The sequence below is a fragment of the Hevea brasiliensis genome, chromosome 2 (genome assembly GCF_030052815.1).
Source record: "Hevea brasiliensis isolate MT/VB/25A 57/8 chromosome 2, ASM3005281v1, whole genome shotgun sequence".
Taxonomy (NCBI): Eukaryota; Viridiplantae; Streptophyta; class Magnoliopsida; order Malpighiales; family Euphorbiaceae; genus Hevea; species Hevea brasiliensis.
This window is the reverse complement of record NC_079494.1, coordinates 102,057,382-102,075,991: the sequence shown is the minus strand read 5'-3', so window position 1 is coordinate 102,075,991 and position 18,610 is coordinate 102,057,382. Positions and strand designations below refer to the sequence as shown.

Genomic DNA, 18,610 nt, shown 5'->3' with positions numbered 1-18,610 from the left:
GCAATTAGTAGGGTACTCGTGAAAATCACCATACCCGAATCTAAACACGATTAATATTCCCAAAACCTGAATCTATCCTAAACACGATTAAAATTTATTCTTAATTACTTGAATCTGTTCAAAATCTGATTATTATTACCCGGTAAATAACCAAACCCTTTTATTTTATATGTTTTAATTAATAATATGTATGAAAAGTAATTTTTATCAATAATTTATATTTTAAAAATTTAATAATTTCATAAAATATTTCAATTTTATTTTACATAAAATAAAATATATAAAAATTTATAAATATTATTATAAAAAATATATATTTTATATTTAATTAAATACTTATATAAACGGGTTTGAGTAACGGATACCCAACATGTAAAATTCGAACTTGACCCGAATCCGTCACAGGTATTAAATTTTAAACCCGAACCCATCTCAAATCTGATTGTATATTACCCAAACTCATCTTATTAGGATTTGGTCGGATTAAATACCTGCAAAAACTTGACCCGTTACCATCCCTAATTAGGGATTCTTGTAAAGGTAAGAGAAGTATGAGGACTTCGATTCTTCTATTTGAAGATGCTTTAGACATCTTAATTATCACATAACTAAAATAAGCCCAATTTTGTTTATTCCATTTCATTTACAAATACATTTATTTTTATGGTCTCTTTATAATTAAGATATAAATGGACAATAATTTCTCTAATTAATAATTTACATTTTTTATTTTTTTTTCCTTTTAATTCTGTCAAATATATGTAATTTTTTCTTTTTTTATAATTAAATCATCACTACAAGAAAATAGCAGAACAGAAACCAAATTTAGAAATGGACTTCTATCAGTTTGTAATTTGAAATGGCTTTTGAAATGGCAATTGAGTAGAACAGGTTAAATATATCAGAAATCGATTAGCAACGGCTTTGAAATTGAAATTTAAAATGGAAACTCATTGGTTTCTAAATTACGAGCCAAAATTTAGTAGTAAATTTAGCATCGCTTTAGAAACCGATTAAAAACCAACTTCTGAAATTGAATTATGTTTCGTTCTAATTTAAAGACTCAAAACTAGTTCCATTATATTTAAGTCATATTAGAAACAATTGGTTTCTAATTCTTTTTAGTTTAATTTAGAAACCGATTGCTTTCGGTTTCAAAATAAAGATGCTTTCTATTTATATTTAGAAACCGATATATATCGGTTTCAAAATTAATATAATTTCTATTTTATTTATTAAATTTAAGAGTCACAATAGAAATTGATTTCTAATTTCTATATGTACACTTAGAAACCGATAGCTTTCGGTTTCAAAATTTATCTATTGTATATTTTATGCCATAAATTTTAAAGTCAATTTAGAAACTGAATTATGTCGATTTCTATTTCCCTTTGTTATATTTAGAAATCGATTTCTATCAATTTCAAAATAAATCTATTAACAATTTTATTTATTAAATTTTAAAGTTAAATTAGGAACCGATTTATGCTGGTTTCTAATTCCTTTGGTTATATTTAGAAATCGATTACTTTTGATTTTAAAAATTAAAGTGTTATCTAGCTATATTTAAAAACCGATTACTTTCAGTTTCAACCTTAATCTGATTATCTATTTTATGAATTATAAGGTCAAATTAAAAATTGATTTTGATTGGTTTCTAATTTTTTTAGTTATATTTTGAAATCGAATGATTTTGGTTTCAAAATTAATCTATTATCTATTAAATTTTAAAGGGAAATTAGAAACCGATTTATTGCGGTTTCAAAAATTAATGTATATCTAGTTATATTTAGAACTGATTTATTTCAGCTTTACAAATTAATGTATTTCTAGTTATATTTAGAAACTGATTTATTGCGGTTTCAAAAATTAATGTATATCTAGTTATATTTAGAACTGATTTATTTCAGCTTTACAAATTAATGTATTTCTAGTTATATTTAGAAACCGATTGTTTTCGATTTCAAAATTATTCCACTTCAAATTAGAAACCAATTTTGGTTGGTTTCTAATTGCCATTGTTTTTTAAGAAAATTAAAATGCCCCCTCTTTTTATTCTCACAGCCACTTTTGCTCTCTTCCTCTCAATTCCAAAATCTCTTTCCTCTCTCCTCTCTTTTTATTTGCCTTCAAAATTACAGTAATGGAGAATGCCTTTTCCTTATATTATTACTAATTATATGTATGTTAAAAATATAAAATAAATTATTATTACTAAAAAATTAAAAAAAAAATCATAAATATTTTACTTTTGAGTCCAAAAGGTAGCTTTTATAATTTTTAGTTACAAAAATAAAAATCAACTTTTAGGATTTCACTATCAATTATTTTTTTACCAAATATCTATACGCTAATTGTTAACATTTCAACAGTCAACGACTAATTTTAAAAGCCATTTTATTCTCTTTATAAAAAAAAAAAAAATCTCTTTCATACATTTTTTTTTAACTATCGTGCCTTTCTAACTAATGGAGATTCCAGTATAACAAAATTAAAAAATGATATACAATATTTTTTTTATTACAATTAAAATTTTGTAGATGTGATTATTATTTTATTACTAAAATTAATTGCAATCATAAAAAAGCTAAATATTTTATCAAAATTATTAAAACCAGAGCACTGTGAGAAGACACTAAAAGGATTACAGATACTCTATTTATTTAATTAAATTAATTTTATTTATCTTAATAAGTTTTATAATTAATTTAAATATATTTAATTAATTTTCAAATGTTTGTAACTAAAACCATATCTTGAGTATACACACAGCAAGAGGATGAATTTTCCATACTTATCCATGTTTTGATCTAATGTTGTGCTTAAAAGGTTATTAAGTAATTTATGAGTCAAATATTAATTCACAGCATTTCCACTTTGTCGTTTTGACATGCACCCTACTTGTCGTTGATTTGAAGCCCTAAAATTTTATTTTCTTTCCTTTTCTTCTCCACTGCTTGCCTTGTTGTCTATCTCAGACAGTGTAATCTCATTTCAGTTCTCATTCTTGGCTTACTTCTCCACCAACACCGTCGATTTTTGAGTCTCGACTATGAACAGTTGACTTTCACTTCTCCTGCTCCACCTTATCTCCCTCCTCTGTCGAATCCACACTGTCACGTCGAGTCTTGCTATGTGATTGCGTTTGTGGGTGTGGCTCTACCTGTCAAATTCAAGATTCAAGAGTCTCACTCGACTGTGGTTCTCTCGTTTCCTCATTCCTTCACAAAGTAGCCAAAATCCGCACACACCTCCCCAAGGTAATTAGTTCTGTTCTATACTTCTATTATCTTTTCTTTTGAGTTGCATTTTATCAATTGGATATCTTGCTGGTTGCTTGACTATATGTTGTTGTCTCACCTTATCTATTGTGTTGCTACTGTTGAAAAGGAAAATGATTCTGAGTTTTGAGCAATTAACTCTTCGACGTAGGCTTTTATCAGTACTTCTAGATATTAATATTGTGACAAGTAGGCAATTTTTGGTTGATTGGCTTATGAATTTGAACCAATACTTGTTTCTTTACATGTAATTAGGTTTGATTTCATAACTTTACATTTTGGGGATGACCAATTTGCGAGAAAAAGAAGTAAATCAAGTAAATCAATTTAGTAATAACCCCTTCTTCTTCAAATGAACCATAGCTATTCTCTTCTTTTCTTCATTCATCAATCTCTCTTTAGTTTTTTTTTTTTTTTTTAATAATTTTTTATTAGTTCTTGTTGGTTTTGGGATAGTTATGATTTTGAAATTGTGGTGTGTAGAAGCTCGTATATTGGTGATTTTTAGTTTCAAGCTGTAATATTTTTGGTGTATATAATTGTATTCCATTGATATGCTGTCTTTTTGTTTATTTATTTCTTTCTTTCTTTTTTAGGTGTGCAAAATTGATTTTGGGTTTGTCCCACTTTTTAAGTAATTGATGTATAATGAGTTTGAAGTCTGAACTGGTTGTTCTTAATGGGTATGTAAGTTGTTTAAGTCTCTCTTTGTCGAAGGAAAACAGTTGCATTAACCTTATATCATAATCAGAAACCTAAAAATATCTTAATAAAACCCCATTTTGCTATTTATTAAATAATATATTTTCTTCATATTAACATGTTTCATTAAAAATAAATCTAAAAAAATAATAAAAATTCTAAATTATCCAAAATTTAGCTTAAAAAATTGGGAGTAAAGATAATAAAAAAAATTAATGGTGATTTTAGTATGGCCACGTTCATCCATTTTAGACTAAGAGAAAATTAGCAAAATAATTGGTGTGGAAAAATAATATTGAACATCAATTAAGGTTGCTTGTCCAATCACTAATAAGTGGATGTGATTATTATTTTTTTTTCTTTTTCCCATTTTTTCTTCCTTATTTAATATATAAATTGACATGTAAAGCTTGATTTTTTTATATTTATTTAATTTATTAATCAAAATTTTAATTTTAAATTTGAATTATATTGAGATATTTTATCATAATGTTGATATTAATCTAAAATTAAAATATATTATAATATTTTTAATACACCATTTTTCTTGAAGTTTATTATGGTTAGAATCTTTTCTTGTATAGAAAAATTAATTATAAATATATTGAAACTATTTACCTTAAAAGTTTTTAATTTATAAGTGAGATTCAAATATGAATTTTAATTTAATATCCCAAATGCCTATATAATATCATTTGATCAAGAGATCTTTGTCCCTAACAATGTGTTTAAGTTTGTATCATATATATTAATACAAAGTTAAATAAAGATACCTTTCAATTTCTTGAATGAAATCTATAAAACTTGAATAAAATTGGAATATAATTTATTTTAAATAATTGATTTGGAGAAAACCTTAATGCAAACATAATTATTCTTTAATTTATAGAGCTTCCATTGAATAATAATAAAAAAAAAAAATTAACCTTTCACGTAATATGAGTGGCCGTCTTGTTCCCGAGCATGATCTACTCATTGGTAATTTTCTTTTTATTTTTTTATAAACCATTGTATTTTTTTCTAACTTCTTTCTTTCTTATTTTTTTAATAAATAGTAAGACATTTTTTTCTTTCATATAAAGACTTTGAAAATATATTAAATTAGTTTTTTTTTTAATATTTTAAGCTATATAATAATAACAATATTGTTATTAATATATTTTTTTTAGTTGAAAAACAACATTATTCATAATTTTTTATTATGTTGATAGAAGAGTGATGTTTAATTTAATTTATGTATAAATTTCATGATTGAATTATTATTAACATGTACTAAATTTATTTATTAGCTTGGTCCATGGGTTCTCTTCATATTGTAATTGAATCTGACTGCTTTACTCTTATTTATACTATCAATAGTCCCCAAGCTAGTGTCGATTGAGAAATTCGAGCACCTATTACTGTTATTCATTCTCTTATGCTAAGGTTTAATTCAATCTCTTTTGTTTGGATTAAAAGGGCTACTAACAAAGCGGCTGATTATATAGTCAAATTGTGTTTTAAGGATTGTTTGCGGTATAATTGGGTTTCAAATAATCTTGCTAAGCTCATCTCTTTTTTGTATCTTGTTGCCTAGAGGATTGGATAAAAATAATGTCACACATTACTCCTCGGTAAGGCATAACATGATCCCATAGTAAACCTAATGAATTACTGAACTTCGCCTATTGGTAACCCATTAAATATACTATAAGGGATTTTAAACCAATTTCTATTCCTTTTTAAAGTGGTGAGAAATTTTGAGTAGGTATTAAAAACCTCTAATTGAAAATAAGTCATGGATCAAAAAAATTTTTTTTATTTTCTTTAATTTAAACTCTTCGTAAATTTTACGGAAAATTCGGCAGAGTGTCGTCTATAATTTGGGAAAACAGTTATTATGAAAAACACTTTCAATATACATTTAAATCCTAACTCAATTATTCAATTTCATTTTACAAATCAGCACAAGCAACTCAATACACTGTTTGAATTAAATCAAACATTGAAACATGTCATTAAGGTAATAAAATTAATATTTACATTCATGAAAGTATTAAAAATTTAATAGTACAAAACTTTGTAAGTACATAAAATCTCAAGATAACATTACAATAATTTGTATTTGATTATATTCCAAAAATAATACTACAAAAGAGTTGATGCAACTGCTCGAATCAAATTACATACATATAATTATATGATTACATCAAAATCTAATATACAAGGGTATACTTATGATATACCCAAAGATAGTTCCACTGTCTTCAAGTAATCTCACTCAGCTGCTCTATATTTTCTTTCACCTGCGACAGCATACAAAGCTATCGCTGAGTGATGAACTCAGTGGTGCACAGATTAATAATTTAAAACTTAATACAAGTTATGCTTTGACAACTTATAACAGATAAAAATTTAAAGTTTTTAAATTCTTCAAAATTCATGACATACAAAAATCAATATTTTCAATCATGCAAATTATTCATTTGAATAACATTTTGATCAAATAGTAACTATTTATCTACATTTCTTTTAAATCATGAAACAATACAATATTTTTTAATCACTGACAAATTATTTATTTCGACCATAATTTATCAAATTTTGCATAATTTAAAGGGCGTTGCCAACAATTCACACAGTTGGACTCATGACACAAAATTTCACGATCGATACCGTGTTGTACACCACGACAAGGCAAACTCTCCCAATAACCGAGGCTAAAAGGGAGGAACAAAGACTAGCTAGTATCTATGAGTACTTATTCAAACTCTTCCCCAACTGGCAAGCCAGAGAGGAAGGAACTCACCTCATCTAGTGGAGGAGATATCTCACTAGACAAGCCAATGAGAACACAAAGCATATTGCCATATTAACTGCGGTTTCAAATCATATTCAAAATAATTTCTATTCACAAAAGTGTTTACAAACCATTAACATATTTAATCATTATAAATTCATACTCAAGGTTGGCAACACATAAAACTCAAAATTTACAATTCTCAAAACTATGCAATAAATTCTTAAATGTATAAGAAAATTTATATTTAATTTATACAATTTCGTTGAACAAGTTAAAGTTCTCAACAAAAAAAAAAATCATAAATCATACAATAAACTTATTCAAATCAATTTGAAAGTGAAAAATAATAAAAAGAGTTAGTTGTGCACAAACCTTTTTCGTTGACTTGTTTTAATCGAATTTCCTTTCTTCTTTCGAAGATCCCTTTTCAACTGAAACACGAAGTTTTAAAGTGTTTCAGTATCCGATCCAAACTATTTATAATAATTAATTCCACTAATTTATTTTTGCATACTAAATTTACTTTGTAAGTTTTCCCCTAAGAATTGAATTCCTGTATGTGGTATGTTATGGTTACTATTTATTTGACCAATTAGTCAAAATATTGACTTTTCCATACTTACTAGATATACCATTTCCAAATACCCTATAATACCATATTTTGTGTCTTAATTTTGTTGACATTGGTTGCCAATTGAATTTCAAAGTTCCTTAAGTGAAATTCCAAAATTTCAGTTTTGAGTACCCAAGTTTACTGTTCTATTGACCATATTTACAGTGAAAATTTGGTTACACTTTCTTCATCAAAGTTGTTCCTTAATGTCTTAGCTTTAATTTTCTTTTTGAATCACTCTATTTGGAGTTTTGTAGCTCAAGTTATGCCTATTTTTCTAAGGCTGGCCGGATTAGTCCAAACCCAGAATTCTGGATACCATTTTGGTTCTGACAGTTTTGAGCAACCAATTTTGGTTGACAATTTGACTTAGTTATGAGTAAAATTTGAAATTATGTTCTTTATGAAAGTTGTAGTACTATGTCATAGCTTTCTAATGGTATAAAATTGAGGTCATTTAGACATTCCTAGACCAAGTTATGACAATTAGAATAAGTACTGTTCATATGATCAGTTTTGTACAGAGGCAGTGTGCCTAATCCGGATTTGACCTAATTTTTCACTAACTTTAAGTCATTTTTAGGGCAGAGTTTCAACATGAAAATTGTGGCATTATATGTCTAATTTCATCTCCAATTGGCCTTACACCAATTGGAGTAGCAAAATTACATTTTTGGTCCTTGAAGTGGACCAAGGTCTGGCTGTCCAAAATTGACTCTTACCAAACAGTTTTTAATTTCACTTCTCACCATTCCAACACACCCTAATTGGCCCCAATTGATTATTTTGAGTCTCAATTAGGTCAATTTGCCTCAATTGCAAAAACCCTTAATTTTCCCCCAATTTCCCTAATGCAAAAACCCTAATTTCTCAAATGATGTAATTCATGCAATTAAAGTGTATAAACATTCTCTACACACTTATTCAAGCTCATTTCCACTTCTAAATCCAACAAATTCTATAAAATCTTAGTGAATGGCATGCTAGCGAAATTTACTCTTGGCCCTTAACATGTTAGTTTTATTTCTTTTTCTTCAATTCTAAGTTAATTCAAGTAGATATGCATGAATTTAAAGAGAGAATTTGAAATTTACTACTAACCTCTTTCTTGAATTTCAATTCTTCAATTCTTTCAATTTCTCCCTTTCTTTCTTGTCTAAAGCTTCTTACCAAGGTCTAGTTACAAGGTTTAATAAAGGGAGTTAAGGAAATTAGGGTTGAGTTTGGTGTTTAATCAAACTCCAAATGAGCTTTAATAGTGGTTTGTGAGAGAAGGGAGAGAGGAGAGAGGCTCACAGCAAATTGGGCAAGAATAAAACCAATTTGATTTTTAAAATTTTGTGTATTTATCTCTTTATTTGACTTAGTCAAATAAGTAATTAAATTGATAATTATTTATGACCTCATGCTCATGTCATTTGGGTGATGTCATAAATCTTATTTCATTTTCTTTTCTTTTTCCTTTGTTTTTTTTCCATAATTCTTTAATTTAATTCTATACTTCAAAATTTTAATTTTTCACATTTTATTGAACAGTTAGGCCATAAGTCACTTCTAGGGGTAAATTGACTAATTTGCCCATCACCTGTCTGATCCGGTTTACTAATAATTCAGTATTTCTTCCGAAACCTTGATCTAATTATTTGACCTACTTCTCAGCTCTTTTCTATGATTTTCTCTTTTCCACTAGCTTCGCAATAATTCTTAGGACTGCGGTGTCACAATGTCCCTTATAAAATTAGGGTTACAATTGACCTCGCAGTCACTTCTCAGTACAATCACTCATCGCTGTGACCCATGGCTCATTTAACCTTTTATGTTCTATTTTTATTATTTATACTTCACCTTCTGGTAATTACTATTAATTTTCAATCAGGGTTTTTCTAGGTGCCTTAAATATGGTTCTAATCCTCTTAATTATCCGGACCGACACCGGTCACTGAAACAGTGATTTGCACAGGACTATGTATGTAGGGGTGTTACAAATTATATATATATATATATATATATATATATATATATATATATATATATATATATATATATATATATATAATTTTGATTGGGTTAGGGCCTTACCTATCAACGCATGATTGGAGATATGAACAAACCTCACATTCACTTAATTATTACACAGTTATTAGCAAAATGGGATCAAATCGGAGATGGATGTATGCTAGGTTAAAAGATGGCCTACTGCCTTAGAATTCGTAGAAGGTATTGAACAATTCATAACATTTGCTAAGCAACATCTAGAGTGGATGGATGGGAATAAATTGAAGTGTCCATGTAATCATCAAAAGTGTCAAAATCGTAACTATGCTGACGAGAATACAATTAGGTTACATTTGATGAAGCATGGATTCGTGCCATATTATTATAAATTGATTCTACATGGGGAACCCCGCACAAGTAATATTGATGGTCAAAGCATAAATGTTACGATAGAAGAGCCAATTCAAGAGGTTGATAGTAGCACAAGCAATACATACAAGTAAATGGTAATGGATGTAGCAGGTCCTGGTTTCTTTCAGGATGTAATGGAGGAACCTCTGAATCCATCAGCTCAAAAATTGTATGACATGTTACAAGCTGCTAATTAAGAGATGTGGTGGGGTTGTGAGAGTTGAAACAGTGGTGTCCGAGAAACCCAAAGGACAAATTGGATGTGTACTTGCAACCCCTTATTATAGAGTTGAAATAGTTGTGGGAAGTTGGAGTTGAGACATACGATGTATCTAAGAAGAATAATTTTAATATGAGGGTTGAGTTATTATGGATAATAAGTGATTTTCGTGTCTATTCAATGTTGATTGGTTGGAGCACAACCGACAAGCCTGCTTATCCATATTGCAGGGAAGATTCAGATGCATTCACATGGACAAAAAGGGGTAAAAAATCATGGTTTTGACAATCACCATAAATTCTTACCAACTGACCATCCTTTCAGATAGAACAAAATTGCTTTTAGAAAGAACAAGATAGTTACAAAAAGTGCTCCTCCAATTCTATCTGGTGAGGAGATTTTGAACAAATAGAACATCTAGGATTAATGTGTGTCACAGATATGGGTGCAGATGAGAATAACAGTCGCAAAACAAAAAATAGGGGTTGGAAGAAATGGAGCATTTTTTGAGATTTTCCATATTGGAGTTCTAACATGCTTTGCCACAACTTAGATGTCATGCACATAGAGAAAAATGTATTTGAAAATATTTTTAACACTGTAATGAATGTTGAAGGGAAGACAAAGGATAATGCAAAATTAAGAGAAGATTTGAAAGAGTTCTGTCACTGACCTGAGTTGGAGAGGAATATGGCAATAGGAAAGTATCCTAAAGCATGTTACACATTAGATAAACAATCAAAAGCAGTGTTATGTGAATGGCTTAAAAATCTTAGATTCCCAGATGATTATGTGTCAAACATGGGTAGGTGTATAAACATGCGAAAATTGAAGTTGTTTGGGATGAAAAGCCATAACTGTCATATCTTTATGCAGAGATTACTCCCAATAGCATTCAAGGAATTGCTTCCCTAAAATGTGTGGCAAGCATTGACTGAATTGAGCAATTTCTTTAAAGAGTTAACTTCAACAACACTCAGAGAAGAAAACATGTTATAGCTCAATGAAGAGATTCCGATAATATTATGTAAACTAGAGCATATATTCCCTCCAAGTTTCTTTGACTCCATGGAACATTTCCCAGTGCATTTGGCTTATGAAGCATGGATTGCTAGTCCAGTGCAATATTGGTGGATGTATCCATTTGAGAGGTAACTGGTTTAATATATTGTTGTATACTGTCATTATATAGAGAATTAAAAACCTTGTTGTGACTAAATAGTAAGTGGTACAGGTACCTTAGGAAGTTAAAAAATAATGTGAAAAATAAAGCCAAAGTGCAAGGTTCCATATGCAATGCATACTTAGTTAAAGAAGCATCGTCATTCTGCGCTCATTATTTCGAACCGCATGTCAACACAAAGGCATCCAAAGGTTTCACACAATAATGATGCAATCAAACATATGGATGAACATCCAGGGAATTTATCAATTTTCTCTCATTTCGATAGGCCACTAGGAAAAGGAAAGGTTAAATATCTCACAGAAAAAGAATTTCAAACAGTGCAAATATACATCTTGTTGAATTGTATGGAAGTAAAATCATACATTGAGTAAGTTTTTCTAATATGCAGTTATTATAATTGTTGCATTGCCATTATTGATTCCAAATATGCAATTAAGTGATTTCATTGCATGCAGCATTTTTGTTAATGAGTTACACACGGCCAATCCAAATATCAATGATAAACAAGTTGATGAGAAACTAGAGCATGAATTTGATAAGTGGTTCAATAAATATGTTCACAATCCCTCCAAAAATATATCAAGCCAGTTCTTAAAGGATTTATCAAAGGGTCCATTAAGAAGTATTATATCCTACAATGGTTATGTAGTTAATGGTTATAAATTTCACACTAAAAGTCATGGTTCACATAGGGCAACGATGAACAGTGGGGTATGCATCAAGGGGACTAATTACAGTACTAATAAAAGTGACTACTATGGACAATTAATTGAAGTGCTACGATTGGAGTACCTTAGATTACCAATTAAAAGAATTGTATTGTTTAAATGTGATTGGTTTGATCCAACACCAAATGTGGGAACAAAGATTCATCCAAAATATAAACTTGTGGATATTAATCATAAACGATCATTCAATAGGTATGAACCATTTGTTCTCGCTATCCAGGCTGGTCAAGTCAATTATTCCATATATCCAAGCTTAAAGCATGACAAGGATGATTGGTGGGCCGTGTTCAAAATCAAAGCGAGATCTATTATTGATCTTCCTGATCAAGTGAATGTGATAACCCCCCTGCATGGGAAGAACCATTTCAAGAAGATGAAATGGAATTCCCTTTGACACAAATTGATGATGATGATGATCAACAATAATATTTGAATGATCTAAGTGGTGCACTAGTTGAAATTGATGAAGAGGATGTTAAGGATGAAGAGGAGCTTGAATTGGACTCAGAAAGCGATGAGGAAGATGATGATGAATATGATAGTAATACAAATTAGATTTAGGTATTTCTCTCAATGAATTTATATTCCTAAACCCGAAGTATAAATTCTAACCATTTAAAAACTTCATTTGTATTATGTATAATAAGTTAAACGAAGCTAACTAATTAATACAATTGTTTATGCAAGATGCGAGGCAACGATCGTAGGGGAGGTTTATTGAGCCATTCATAGGTAAGGTAGTTACTTCTACAGGATGAGCCCAATGATCAGCTAGACCAGTCTGCACAGGGTCAGCCTCAGGTTCCTTCACCATCCACTGGGAGGTCAATGCCAAATCTAAAGGGGTCTACTGCTTTAACACAGAATCAAGCTACACCTCTACCTCCACCACCATCACCCACTACTCCGTCTTTTGAGCCTGCAATTGGATCTACCTCTAGTCATGGAGGTCATTCAGTTGGGGTAGTACCGATATCATCGATGGATGGCCTATCACTCACTACCTTTGGAAGGAAGAAATGAATAAAGCTCATTAATGGCACGTAAGTATTAAAAATTAATTAACTTTATATATGATTTGGTATTACTTGTCATTGGCAATTGAAGTACTATGTTTCTACATTTGCATAAAATCAATATGCTTGCTGTCTTTCATGTGTACAGGTTACCTTCATCTGAGGAATGTGCAAAGAATATGAAGAATATTTTCAAGGAGAGGATGGACCCAGAGGGGCACTGTTGGAAGATTGTCACTTCTGAGACAAATGAGTTTTACTGGGATGAATTTCAGGTAATAAAATAAATATTTAAATATAATTAGCTATCAGATAACTGATTTGCATAGTTTATAAAACCTTAAAAAAGAATGTTGCGAACAAATATTGTTTAAATTATGAGAATTTGCAAATTAATGTAAAAGAATACAATTGAAGTATATTAATGCTTAATAGTTATATGCACAGCTTATGTGTTGAGGATGTTGAAAATATATATTATTGTGAGTTGCTATAGTTAGGGTGGATGTTATTTGTTGTTGAGAATATATGAAGTATTTTTAACAGGTGTAATTAATGCATATTAACTAGGCTGGATTGTCTAAAATTAAGAGGAAATGCTGTCAAATTTTTTTAAAAATATTATCATACTAATACAACTATGTTAATTTTTATTTATTTTATGACATAAATACTTTAACTGGCAATAGTTGACTCTTCTCATAAAGGAAGCTTGGAGGCGCAAGGCTGCAGAGCGCTACAAGGCACTAATGTGCAATGTCAGGAAAGGAAAATCCAAGGTCATCGTGCTGATAGGACAATGCAAAAATGGAAGGAGTCAGGAAGTAGCCCAGAGTTCAAAGCCAAGAGCCTTCAGTTCACTGCTAACCGCTGTAGTGAGATAGTGAGAGTTGGGGTAGGCATTTCTAGACACACAGGGGTTCAGTTTCACATGCTACTCACACAGATAGAACGATAATGATTTCATATTTACTAGTTTTGTTAGTGTTTATCTATATATTAGTAGTGATTAATCAAACATTATTATAAACATCACTAAAATTATTATATCTTTTCAGGAAGCCTAGCTTAGTGTCACAAGGATTTTTGCGGTCACCTGGATGAGTTCTCACCGAAGTGAAAAAAGTGAGGAGTCGCCATTTTAATTTTGAGGGAAATTAAAGAAAATCATTTGTAAAAATAAGAAAACTACTTTGAAAATAGAGATTATAGTTTCGGGGTCCAGGTACGGGTAGGGAAGGTGTTAGGTACCCCACCTCGTCCCTTAACGAGGGTAAGCAGATTTAATGTCATGCTCTTCATAAATTAAAATAGATAATTAGGGGTTTGGAATAGTGATGATATTAATCCTTTATGCCAATAAAAGGAATATTTGATATTTCACTTATTTTGGGTTGCCCAATAACACGAGTTCATGAGATAGCCCTTCAGTGAATAGGTGTTATGTAATGGGTCTTTGTTGGGGTTAATTCGGATATTGAGGTTGTGATTTTTTTTAGTTTGGATTAATGCTAAGAGAAGTCAGGTAAGAACTCTCTCCCTATCTCTTGATGTATTAATTTAATCGAGAGATTTTGAATAAGAACTCTCCTCCGATCTCCACGTATTTTATTAAGATTTTAGCTGAGAATTCGGGTAAGAACTCTCCCCCGATCTCGTAGTGTATTCTGTTTAAAATTTATGTGGGAGATTTCGGATAAGTGCTCTCCTCCGATCTCCGCATATTTTATTAAAATTTTAGAACCAGGATTCAGGTAAGAACTCTCCCCTGATCTCTTAGTGTTAAGAATCTTAATTGAGAACTCGGGTAAGAACTCTCCCCCGGTCTCTTAGTGTTGAGAATATTAATTGAGAACTCGGGTAAGAACTCTCCCCCGGTCTCTTTAATTTATTGCGTTTAAACTGAGCTCGGGTAAGAACTCTCTCTCGATCTCTTAATATATTATGTTTAAAAATTAAACCGAGCTCGGGTAAGGACTCTCTTTCGAATTCCTAATGTGTTTGCGTTAAAAATTAAACTGAGTTCGGGTAAGAACTCTCCCCCGAATTCTTAATATGTTTATTAGAATGGAGTTTTGTAAGAACTTGGAACTAAAGATTTTGGTAAAGGGTCCTTCTTGACCCCTTTTGTGGGAATGAGGTACCGGGGACACAAGAGACCCATGTACGATTTTTCCTAGCATACAAGACCTTATAACTAGATAGTAGACGGAAAACTAAACTCCTTGTCGATCTTCCGCATGGTTGCTTTATCTGAACTCTTTGGTCCGATCTATTTTAGCTACTTGTTCAGGATCCGAGTTTATTTTTATTCCCTATCTATTATATCATCACCTGGGCTCGTTCCATGGCTTGACCTCTTGACTTATTTGTTTAACATAATTCTGTTTCCCATCCCATTTAGCCCTTTTGCTATACCTATTTTTCTTTATTATTTTTTATTTATTTAGTCCTAAAAACTCTTATTAAGATATTCTTACCTATACTCTTCAGCGTATTTACGAGCTGCTGAGGACTCGAACATCTACTCTTGATGAAAATGAAAACTAAATGACGATAAATGGAATTTACGAATGAAATACAAGAAGACACTGGAAATAACTATTGACCTAGGTAATCTATCTTGAGTTGTAGTGCGACTGGATATAAGAGAAATTTTAAGAGAAAGCTGGGGAAAACAAAATGAGGATATTTAACAAAATAACGGTTTAGATGCTTATCTGTAGGAAGTTGAGGAGACAAATGAGTTGACTCAGGTATCCACAAGTCTTGCAGAGGTGAAAGTTGACAGCAGAAGGACTCGAACTTGCCCGACATAATGGGAATAGGTCGGTACGAAATTGAGCTTGGAGAGTAATATACTGATGTTAGGGCGGTGAAGATGAAACTGAACGAAAATGGCTTTTCAGAGTAATGAACAGGCACTGAAAATGAAAATTTCAGGGTTCAGAGCTCCTTTGATGAAGATACTTAAGAAAATTGGTTTCTAAAGTTTCTCAACGCTACGAAAGCTCAGAATGGCAAGTAGCAAGACTGAATCAAATTTCAGAGTCTTTTTACTATAATCACCACCACCTTTTTTCCCCCTCTCTCTACAGTATTGCATGCAGGTATTTATAAGGAATGGGTGCGCATAATGAAGGGTCAGGATCTTGCCAGGGGGAGACAAAGGGTTTAGATTCAAAAGGACATAATCTGATGTCTGCGAATTAAAGAGAATCAAAATGGAGAGCCAAGATCCTGTTCAGAATATTCGTCCTTTTTCTTCTTAATCCAACGGCTCAGGGTCTTGCCTTACAAAATGGATCCAAAGGCTGGGAATAAAGAGTGCCGAACCTGTCGTCTGCTTTTTGATCCGAGAGATCTGGATCCATCCTTATGATTGTGATTAATGGTGGAGATCGAAATGTACAGGACTGCTTTAACTGTTTTAGCGTCTGGCGGCTAGGTGGGCATCCTTGCAAATGAGATGTACGGTGAGGATCTGATCACGCTTGCCATGCTTTAATTAACTCCAATCTGATGATGAAGAGAGTTAGTTGAAAGTTCGAACCGGAAATTACTTAACCCTTCTGCGCTTTCCGATCTCTTTAGGTCACCGTCTGTATTATCATGACCATTCCCTTTTTCAATCTCTATCTCTTGCATCGGGTCCCCTCTTATTTCCCGATCTCTCATTCCTAATATTTCCTTTTCGTCTAACTTGCATTGGTCAAAGTAATAAATTCTTCAGTTATCGATGTATCCGCTTCGGGTTCTGTATGCAATAAATGCCAAGGCCCTATATATATGCAGCAATAGAAAATTACCTTCACACTTCACTTTTCCTTTTTTAGTTTATTTTCGATGCGCCACTTCTCCAATTCTAACTTTTCCGGTGATAATTTTGATTATGATGGCCCTTTTAATCTTTTTCTGACTGTTTCCTTCGCCCCTCGCCTGAAAATTTTTGACCCCGGCAATCAAAGAGCTATGAGAACGTCACCTAATGATAGTGAGGGAACTGGACTAATTTACCGATCAAGGCCAAAAGCGATAGCCGTGCCGATCTCGAATCGATCTATCGATTATATCGATAGACCGATCTCTGACGAGAGGACTGCTAATTTCAATCTTAATGTCGATGATCGCTTCTTGAAGTTCATTTGGCTCCCAACCATATCGGGCGTCCGGACTGCAGCTCGGTTCTGGTCAATGACATTGGTGATGACTCCGCTTAATATCATGAGAGTCATAGTCACCCCATCTAAGCTACACATTTATCCAACATTTGTGGCTGGCTTTCTGATGAAACACATCTTTTGATTCAACCACAAGACATGGATTTGACATAGGCCTACTTTTTGGGCCTCAGAGTAGTCTTAAGCTAGGTAGGATGTAGTGCTGATCTTTAGAGATCGCCCAAATGATGTAATCCAATATTTAGAGATCGTATCAATGATGTAATCCGATCTTTTGAGATCGCTCAAATGATGTAATCCGATCTTTTGGAAATGAAATGAAATTTTTGTTTAAATGTTTGTCTTATTATTGCATTAGTTATTTTCTGATCTCTGATATGTGTATCTGATCTGATGCCTAAACGAATCGCCGTTAGCCGATCCGTGTTTTGGAAGTTTGCTCAATCCGATGACCTTGGCTAACTGATCCCATTTATTCGATTTTTATTATGTTTCTGGAACCTTCTTGCGACATGTCAAGGAAGCGGCCGGTTCCACTAACCGACGTGTCGCTTTGGACTTTGCAAGCATTTAATGCTTAGATGGGTATAAATATGGGAGAGGTGAGTCAGTCATTTCCTTATGTCATTTTCAGAACCTCTCTAGCAATCTCAGCATTTTCTCTCATTTTCTCAAGTTTTCAGGCACCGATTACACTCCGGTAAGGGTTTTGATTCTTTTCTTGGTTAATTTCTCTTTGTTTTCCTAAAAATGAGCGGTGCCGAGGGTCAGGGAGCTGCAAGCCCGCCTTCCGTCCATATTTCGTGGACCTTGGAAGAAGGCAATATGATTAGATCAGGCGATCGAACCAGCACGACCATCGTTCCAATTACTGGTCTGGCTACCAAACCTAAGTGGGGAACCTCTTCAAGGAGGGAAAACCTACCAGTTGATGAGTTGCCGTCTGTTCTAAGGGAAACCGATCTCCAGTCCATAAGTTAGGAGTACAATCTGTGGATCGACTCCTTCGAACTGATCAAGTACCATGGCGACCATCGGGCCGATCACTTCTTTGATGAAGGCAATCTCATCACAATATACGAGGAGCAGCTGAAGGCCGGGCTCCGTTTTCCTTTGAATGAATTTTACAAGACCGTCTTGAAGTTTCACCATGTCTCGGTAGCTCAAGTGCATCCGAACTCTTGGCAGACTTTAGTAGCCTTCAAGGGCCTCTGCCAAGCCAAGAGATTGGAGCTTATGGCTAAAGTTTTTGCCGAGCTGTATAAGCTTGCTCGAAGGAAGGATGACGAATTTTGGTTCTTTCAGGCAAAGCCGAACTGCTCGCTTTTTACTAATCTCCCTTCTTCATTGAAGAATTGGAAGGACCGGTTTTTTATATTGAGGAGCAAGATTCCGAACGGCTTCGAAGGTATCCCATGGAGTTGGCAATACTTGGTCGCTTCAATTCCAAAGAAGATCACTTTAAATAAGGACGAAGACTCCATGGTAAAAGAGT

General features: G+C 32.2%; 1 long non-coding RNA gene across 2 annotated transcripts; it reads left to right on the top strand.

Annotated features, from left to right (window-relative positions):
- The first annotated feature begins 2,861 nt into the window (after positions 1 to 2,861).
- On the top strand, positions 2,862 to 13,991 carry LOC131173912 (uncharacterized). 2 transcript variants are annotated; one of them, XR_009144230.1, is made up of 4 exons: positions 2,862 to 3,260; positions 12,606 to 12,961; positions 13,083 to 13,209; positions 13,642 to 13,991. It is a non-coding gene; the product is annotated as an uncharacterized LOC131173912 (long non-coding RNA). The 2 variants fall into 2 exon arrangements; XR_009144229.1 differs by having other exon boundaries at positions 13,624 to 13,991.
- The last annotated feature ends 4,619 nt before the right edge of the window (positions 13,992 to 18,610 follow it).